This window comes from Zalophus californianus, chromosome 4 (genome assembly GCF_009762305.2).
Source record: "Zalophus californianus isolate mZalCal1 chromosome 4, mZalCal1.pri.v2, whole genome shotgun sequence".
Lineage (NCBI taxonomy): Eukaryota > Metazoa > Chordata > Mammalia > Carnivora > Otariidae > Zalophus > Zalophus californianus.
In genome coordinates this window covers 176,743,633-176,752,375 of record NC_045598.1, presented here as the reverse complement: position 1 = coordinate 176,752,375, position 8,743 = coordinate 176,743,633, and the positions used below count along the sequence as shown (strand labels likewise).

Genomic DNA, 8,743 nt, shown 5'->3' with positions numbered 1-8,743 from the left:
GACTCTCCTGAAAGTTCCAACGGTTCCATCTGTTTTGTTCATTATTCTATTCCCAGGACCAAGCATGAATCTTCCAGTTAGGTGTTCAGTAAATCAGTGCTGAATGAATGAGTGAATAAACAGATCGTCACTCTATGCTCGACTCATATTGGACCACATTTTCTCATTCCTGGTCCATTGTTCTTTCTCTTAATACCAGCCATTTTAAATATTGTCTTTTATATGTGTGTAGGAATTGAGGTTTTCCTATAAACCAATCACTCTGACCTGTCCTCACATCTGTTTACCTGGGTGCTGTCCCTGCAGGTGGCCTATCCAACATCTTGGTTACCTCATAAAAGAAAGCCATAAACTCTAACCCAGTGTTTATTTGTTTCTAAACCAGTGATTTTTTAAACATGCTTTTTGTAGAAGACCTCTTTTAAAATCTACATCCAACAAACTGTAGTATATCCAAACAATGGAATATTATTCAGTGATAACAAGAAATGAGCTCTCAAGCCATGAAAAGACATGGAAGAAACTTAAGTGCATATTGCTAAGTAAAAGAAGCCAATTTGAAAAGCCTACATGTTGTACGATTACAATGATACGACTGACAGGGAAAACTATAGGGACAGTAAAAAGCTCAGTGGAATCCAGGAGTTCAGGGAGGGCTGAATAGATGGAGCACAGAGCATTTCTAGGACAGTGAAACTATTCTGACACTATAATGTGCATACGTGGCATTATGGGTTTGTCAAAGCTCATAGAATGTACAAGGAGTGAACCCTAAACTATGGACTTTAATAATAATATATCAGTATTGGTTCATCACTCGTAACAATAAACTATGGACTTTAATAATAATATGTATTAGTTCATCACTTGTAACAAATGTACCACACTAATGGAAGATGTTAATGAAAGAGAAAACGGGGTGGGGGATGGGTTGGAGAGGAAAAGGGATATTTGGGAACACTCTGTAATTTCTGCTCAATGTCTCTGTAACTCTAAAAGTGCTCTAAAAAGTCTACTAATTTTTTAAAATCTGGATCCTAGCTGGTCACTCAATGTATAAAATATAAGAATAGATGGGTCCTAGCTGAGGTAGGAGTGCAGTCCTTCCCACTTTCTACCTACAAACTCGTCTCAGATCTCGCTTTCCTCCTTGTGGGTCCCTGAGATATGACTATGGCTAGGCAGTTACATAAACCTTCCCTTGCCTACCCCCCAGCTCCCATCCCCACCCCCAGCACCCCAAGTGTGCCCTAAATAGTCTGACCTGACTCCGTGCTCTGTTGCCCAAGCTATTGCTCTGTAGCCCATTGCTATTTTAGAAAGGCAGGTGGTCTCCCTGTGGCTTCTCGTGGACCTTAGCACAATTTACCTGATTGAAACGTTACTCTTCTCACTTTGGCTTTTCCATTGCATTGGCTGAGAAATCCCAGTTTGGGCCCAGGTATCTCCCACAGATGTCTGTCCAGGACCCGTGGGAATGGGAGACCATGGAGGAGTACAGGCAGGAGGGAACATGGATTCCGAATGGGGTATATGTGAAGCCAGACTGTTTTCATATTCCAAAGTCACAGCTGAGACTCCTCAGCAGTCCTACTTATAAACACACCACCAGTGCTAACAAAGAATCCAACAGAGAACTCGACAACCCCTTGAAGGCAAACCAGAACCTGATAACTAAAAGTGGTGACACCCCAGTTACTGACAAATGTTTGCTGGGTGCAAGGGGAGTCTGTGAAATGCCTCAGGGCACCGAGACCATTAGGAGCCAGTTCCGCCAATGAATGGAGTGCTTCAGAGTAGCAGTTGTATCTGGGAGAGTTTCTGAAATAAGCCCTGGCTGCACCAGCCAAGGCCTCTGGGAAGGGAGGAGCAAACTCACCTTCTCCAGAAGCAGGGAGGCAAGAAGCCCAGCATCTCCATGGCTACCCAGCGAAGCCAGCCTCAAAGCCTTTCAGGAGTCTCTGCTATTTGTGGAAACTGGATCGCATTCCCCAAAGACCAGCATTCCTACACCCTGTGTACTTTCCGTGGCTGCTTCTCTTTACTCTCCCTCACTCCAGTTAAAAAGGCAAGAGTGGGCCCTTATCCTCCACTCATGCCGGGGACCCTCCATGACACTCACCTGGAACAACCCCATCAGAGGCAATGCATCGCAGAGGCGATCCTAGCAATTTTCATTCCCGTATATTCACAGGTCATAGGGTGAAATGTCATTAGCATACTCTTGAATACCTAATGGGATTGGAGGAAAAAAAAATAGATCCTCACTGATGTGACCAATGTGCCAATTAAGGACTGAGGTCTTTCTTCTTTTGCTTTTCTGTGTTGTCATCCCAACACAATCTCAGGGGTAGGTGAGTGACAAGACAATGCAATTGCTATTGTATATTTGCCACAAAGAACACCCAGTTAGAAACCTTCCCGCTGGGGCCAGCAGTGGATGTTAGTCTGCATTTTTTCGAGTCAAATAGGGGAAATGTATAGATTGGTGTAGAGTTTTTGGAAAACAATAGAAACTGAATTTAAGCTTAGATTATATTTTTATAGATCCTGAATTTAAGCTTAGCTTAAATTCTTAGAGAACCAACCCTCCTAACCAACTAACAAAACAAATAAAAAACATTCACAAGAGTCTGTGAGGTTTTCTGTTCAAATGGTCCTTAATGGGGCACCTGGATGGCTCAGATGGTTAAATGTCTGCCTTCGGCTCAGGTCATGGTCCTGAAGTCCCGGGATCGAGCCCCGCATCTCCCACATTGGGCTCCTGCTTAGACAGGAGTCTGCTTCTCCTTCTCCCTCTGCTCCTCCCCGTTTATGCTCACTCACTCTCTCTCTCAAACAAATAAATAAATAAAATCTTAATTAAAAAAAAAGGTCCCTAATGATGTCTGTGCCCATACATTTGTCTTTTCTGGCCAGTATATCTCCATTATTCCAGAAGAGACACCACTTTATTTTTAGAATAGTGTCTCCAACATCGCTTCTTCTGCAACCCCTATCCAAATATGCACTTCTAGTGAGAACTGCCAATAATTGTATCCTAATTACTTAGCTGCAGGATGGGCATCTCAGCAAAAGCAGACCAATCAGAGTTCTTCCCGGCAGCATTCAGAATAGAATTGAAGGGAGGAAGACCCTTTTCCCTTTGCTGGGAAACTGAAAAAAGTGATTTCTGGAACTGAGGGCAGGTGTGGCTCCAGGGAAGGCTTTTGTCTAAAGGAATGAAGAGGACATGCAGAGAAAAGCAAAGATATGACAGGGACAACCCTGTGGACATGCAAGTCCTTCGTTTAAGGTACATGTGGTAGACTTAAATCATGTCTCCTTGTACCCACAACCCGCACAGTCCCCTCCCACATTGATTCAGGTCTTGGCCATATGACTTGCTTAGGCTGGTGGGACATCAGCAAATGTGATGTGATAGAGGCTTGAAAAATACGTACGCGTTGGGACCTACCCTGTCCCTTGCTGCTTTTAGAACTTAGTCAGCGTGGGGAGAAACCCAGGCTAGCTTGCTGGAGAGAGGTGGCCCAGCCGATAGCCAGCACCATTTGCTGGACATAAAAGGAAGACCATCATGGATCATCTGGCCCCAGTTATGCCCCATAAGGGATACCAGACATGAGCAGAAGAACCATCACGTTGAGCCCGGCCCAAAATGATGGTGCACAGAGTTATGAGCAAATGGAAGGGTGGTTGTTCATTTCACCAAGTTTTGGAGTGGTTTGTTGCTCCACAGTAAATAACTTCTGGGTCCCTGGGATCTTCTTGCTATCATGTAAAAAAGAGGAGAGTGGGTCAAGAAGCCATGTAGAAAGAAGAACCCGCGTGTCTCAAAGATCCCAGCTGTCCCAGCCAGCCCTCTAGGGTCACGGATGCAACACTAAACCCAGTGGACACCACATGGAGCACAGGTGAGTCTCCCACGTGAGTTGCCCATCCACAGATTCATAAGCAAATGTGTGTTTATTTAAACCTAAACTTTAAAAGACGCTGAGTTTTGGAGTGGCTTGTTATTCAGCAAAAGCTAACCCCTCTAACTTTCTTGAAACCACTCATTTTTGCCTTTCTCCTGAAGCCACTGTCTTCCAGATTGTGCCCAATCTGCTGTGCAAGACTGTTCAGTGCATTCCTAATACCCAGTCGCTCTTCTTCCCTTGACTGAAAAATACTGATTTTGTGTAGGGGGGGCATGTACCATCCTCTAAATGCGCTGTCCATTTCCCTTGCAGCTAGATGTGGTTATGTGACGCAGCTGAAGCCTTTAAGAGGGATAGGACAATCGAGGAGGCAGACCACATCTCTTCCACTTTCCACCTTCCTTACTAGAATACAGATGTGATCACTGGAGCCACAGCAGCTCTTTTGAGACCATGGGTTTTAAAAAAAAGAAAAGAAAAAAGAATCACAGAGATGCCAGACCTGATTTTGTTAGAGAAAAATAAGAAAAACAAAAAATTGGTTTTAAGACATCTGTTTAAAGTGAGCTGCTGCTTCACGTAACTAAATTCGATCTTGAGAGAAATGAGTTAGATTTCTGTCACCAGTGATCCGAAGAGTCCTGATCAGTGATTTGGTCTTCCCCTGGGGAGTCCTGTGGCCCCCTCTTGCATGCCATACCATAAGATGCAAGATGCGCTGGTCCCCCTTTCTCTCCGGCTCATGTGTAAACACAAAGGCATTTTCCTCTTTCACCTTAAAGTAGATAAGATAGGTAGATATTTTTGAGAAGTATTTCATTAAAACCCAAAGAAAATAATTACAAGAAATATAAACAGCATGAAATTGCCCTGTTCCCATCACACTTGATCCTAAAATCACCATTAAGCTCTATGAACCCTACTCTAGTCTCTTGAGGACAATGGTTCTCAAAGGAGAGTCACCAAACCAGAAGCATCAGCATTACCTGAGAACTTGTTAGAGATGCAAATTCCCAGGCCCCACCCCAAACCTACTGAATCCAGAGCTCTGGGGGCGGGGCTAGCAGTAAGTGCTTGAACAACCCTTTCCGGTGATTCTGATGTAGCCACTGTTTCAGAGCCACTACCTTATGATAAGTATTTGCCAATACAGTAAGACAAGAAGCTCCCACTCCTTTTCTTTAGACAGTATTGGGCAAATTCTAGGGTTTGAATCAAAGAGAATTTCGTGTCATATTGTGATTCTGCTACATTAGCTGTGACATCTGGGGCCACATTTGATTAACCCCTAGTGTCCCGTGGTCTTCACTTCGTTCACAGGTAAAACGCAAACATACTTTTTAGGATTGTTTAAGATGAAATGAGACCTGCAAAATCCTACCCACAATCAGGCCCAAGGCAGGTATTAAATAAAGTCAGCTGACTCTCTTTTTAAAGTCTGCATCTCAGTTCTGTGGTCCACAGCTCAGTCCAGCAGCAAATGTCTGGCATTTGTAGCCGAATTACTTTCAAAAATAAAAAATAAGTTCCCTAAGTCCAGTTCAAATCTCCCAATACTTCTAAATACACCCACTTCAGCCAGGTGTTAAGATGGAGAGTCACCCTATTTCTTAACTGATTTGCTAGAATGACTGGCACTCGCCAGGCCCCGGTGGTCTGGCCTTTCCTGGCTGAGGCTGGAGGAACCGCCACCCCCTAAGGCATTTCCATCCTCCTCACCTCCAGGGGCCTTCCTTCAATCTACTTCTTTCCAATGAACCCTAAAGGACCTTATTTAACGGTATCATACTCAGAGTTAATGGCATTCAGAAACCATCAGCTGCTCAGAGGAACCAATTCAAAAACAGCTGAGTGTAAGGTAAATGCTTAACCATAGGTTTTTGTTTGTTTGTTTGTTTTTAGTTTACTGTTTTGAATAAGGAATCTATATCCATGATTAACAGATTCAAATATTATAAAAGAGGATATTATGCAAAGTTACTCTCTTTTGTACCTCTGGCACTTAGATCCCTACCCAGAGACAACTGTGCTTACTAGCTTTTTGGATAAACTTTCAGAAATAGTCTATATATGAAAAATCATGGAAAAAAATAATATATATATAGTGAGATATATATATGTGTGTACATATGCACATGTACACACACATATATTACCTTCTTTGTTTTCCACAGAATGTAATATATTATACACACTGTCTGCACCAAGAATATGGAAATCATGGGCAGAGGGAGATTAATAAGAGACCTTCATGATCTTCAGAGTCCTATATTGGGAAGCCGGAGAGTTTGGATGATATCATCTGCAATATAGAAGAATCTCATCCTATGTCTCTGTGTCTCTGGCTACGCATAGACACTCTCTTGATGACCGTATCCGTGTGTGCATAAATGTGCACATATGTGTGCCTTACTCTGCAAACACACAAACAGGACCACGCCCATCTTTTGGGATCACTGTTCTCTATTACACCAGCCTGGTCACACTCATCAGTCCTAGTTTGGACTTCTAACCCCTGGGATGAATGGCCGCTAGGAGGCCCTGTGCTATCGACTGGCTCCCTGTTCACTTTTCTCACACCCAAGACTGTGTAGCAACAGCCAGCTTACTGGGGATTCACACTTGACATTGCCCAAGCCTTAAAGCCCCGTCTGCCTGACAGCACACGTCCCCCTCCTGCATTCCTGACACCTGCTGACAAGCAGCTGATGGGATCTTAATCTGTCTCTCCCTCTTTTTTTACAGATGGGAAAAACGAGACCCAGGCCTAGGCCCAGGGAAATTCCTAAAGGAACATGAATAGCGATATACCCTGGAATCAGGACTTTGGGATCGGCTTGGGCAAAGAGGGGTTGGGTGTCTAACGGTAGTAAGTTCTAATCCTGGCTTCACGACAGGACACCTGTATTTTCTTGGTTCTGGAGCCTCCGTTGGAAGATCTGTAAGGTAGGGTAATAATAATTGCATAGAGAATAATTAGGATTATAAAACAAATATATGCATGGGTGCCTGGGTGGCTCAGTTGGTTGGGCGACTGCCTTCGGCTCAGGTCATGATCCTGGAGTTCTGGGATCGAGTCCCGCATTGGGCTCCCTGCTCAGCAGGGAGTCTGCTTCTCCCTCTGACCCTCCCCCCTCTCATACTCTCTCTATCTCATTCCCTCTCTCAAATAAATAAATAAAATCTTTTAAAAAAACAAATATATGCAAAACACCAAATAATGTATACAACAGAATAATCATTTGCCAAATTTTAAGTAGCGCCCCAACATTTCTTAGAGGTTCACCCTCTGAGCTCCAGCTTGCTTTCTTATTTCTGTAAACATTATTCAACTATATAGAGTAGCTCCTGCATCGGGGATACAAAGATGATCAAGATAGTGCCTTGGTCCTCGAGAAGCAGAAGGGGTGGCAGAGACAGCCAGCAAGTTCCTGCAGCCCAGGGGAGGCTTCCTTCCATGTGTGATGAGGCTCGCTGGGAACACAGGACACTTATCTACCTGCTGTTGGCAGTACAAAGGGCAGCGCCAGGGTATGTGTTTCTGCTGGACTAAGGCCAAGTGTGGGGTGAAATGGGAATGCACGTTTCCAGCCATATTTCCTCAACCGTGCCCACGGATCCCACAGAACTGCTCAGCGGCACCCCAGCATCCCCGGGGGGGTTTCCAAATACTATAGCCAGCACTGTGGCCACTTTCATTTCCGGGCTTCCGGATGCACAAGAACACGAGAGTCTCCCTTCTCTGCAACCAGGCATGTCCTTCCACCTTTCACACTCAGGCCCCAGCGTGACCTCTAGATGAAGTTGCCAGAGAAATAAGCCTCTGAGGATAATTTGTCAAGCACGCGATTAGGCAGCAGGGCAAGGAATCTTTCCTGACTTCTGCAGATAGGAGCTTACATCACAGCATGAAATTTGTTTACCCTTATCTTAGCACACAAGAACAAATTATCCCACCCTTGTTATAAATCCAGCAGCCCTGCATCTGTGAGCAGGTTTCCACGTAAATCTCCAGCAAACGTTCCTTGGCTGACTGTTCACTTTGTTTGCTGCCTTTTCCTGGCCGCGGCTCATGGAACCGTTAGTCTCACTAGTGCACATGCTGGTTTTCTTCTGTAGAGATAACAGAAGGAAAGAAAGTGAGCAGCTAGGGTCACGACTGCCCCAGAAACCCCACCACCCACAGCAGACTCTCTCCCGGCTGAACTGCCATGGCTCCATGGGCCAGAAAGATCCACCAAGCCACAGTGAGATCTGCCCTCAACATCCTGGGAGGCCAGAACTTGCCAGCCCTGGAGGGGACCCTTGCAGACTCACTGTGTTCCGGACGGTTAGTATGAACAGATGGTCCTGAGTGGGGTGAGGAACCTGTCCAAGTGGGTTTTAAATGGCCTCAGCAGCCATTTAAATAACATGGGTCAGGCAGGGAAAGGGTACAGCTAACAGACAGGTGATCATCAAAGTAAACATCCTTGGCCTGGATGCCTAGACCTCAAAGACAATAGGATGGCTTAGTACAAATTAATAATAATAATAATTAATAATAATGATAATGATAAATCATTAACAACAACAGCAATAGCTACAGAGCCCTTACTTTACAGTGCAGGGCTCCGCAGGGCTTGGGGCTAGGTTCCCTGAGTGTAATCCTCTAGCCTCAGCCCTCCAGGTATATGACCCCACAGTGCTCACAGTAGTCCACAGTAGCTCACGGTAGAGGGGGGCGCTGTTACAGCTAGGGACCTGAAGCACAGAAAGGTTAAGTGAGATGCTCAGGGTCACTCAGAAGTAAGAGGTAAGAGCTTGATTAAAACAGGCAGTCA

The 8,743-nt window shown here is 44.8% G+C and overlaps 1 long non-coding RNA gene across 2 annotated transcripts; it reads right to left on the bottom strand.

Moving 5' to 3' along the window:
- Positions 1-3,726: 3,726 nt before the first annotated feature.
- On the bottom strand, positions 3,727-7,990 carry LOC113908840. 2 transcript variants are annotated; one of them, XR_003515610.1, is made up of 4 exons: positions 7,878-7,990; positions 4,545-4,695; positions 4,199-4,362; positions 3,727-3,771 (listed from the first exon to the last, which is right to left on the bottom strand). It is a non-coding gene; the product is annotated as an uncharacterized LOC113908840 (long non-coding RNA). The 2 variants fall into 2 exon arrangements; XR_003515611.1 differs by having other exon boundaries at positions 4,621-4,695.
- Positions 7,991-8,743: the final 753 nt, after the last annotated feature.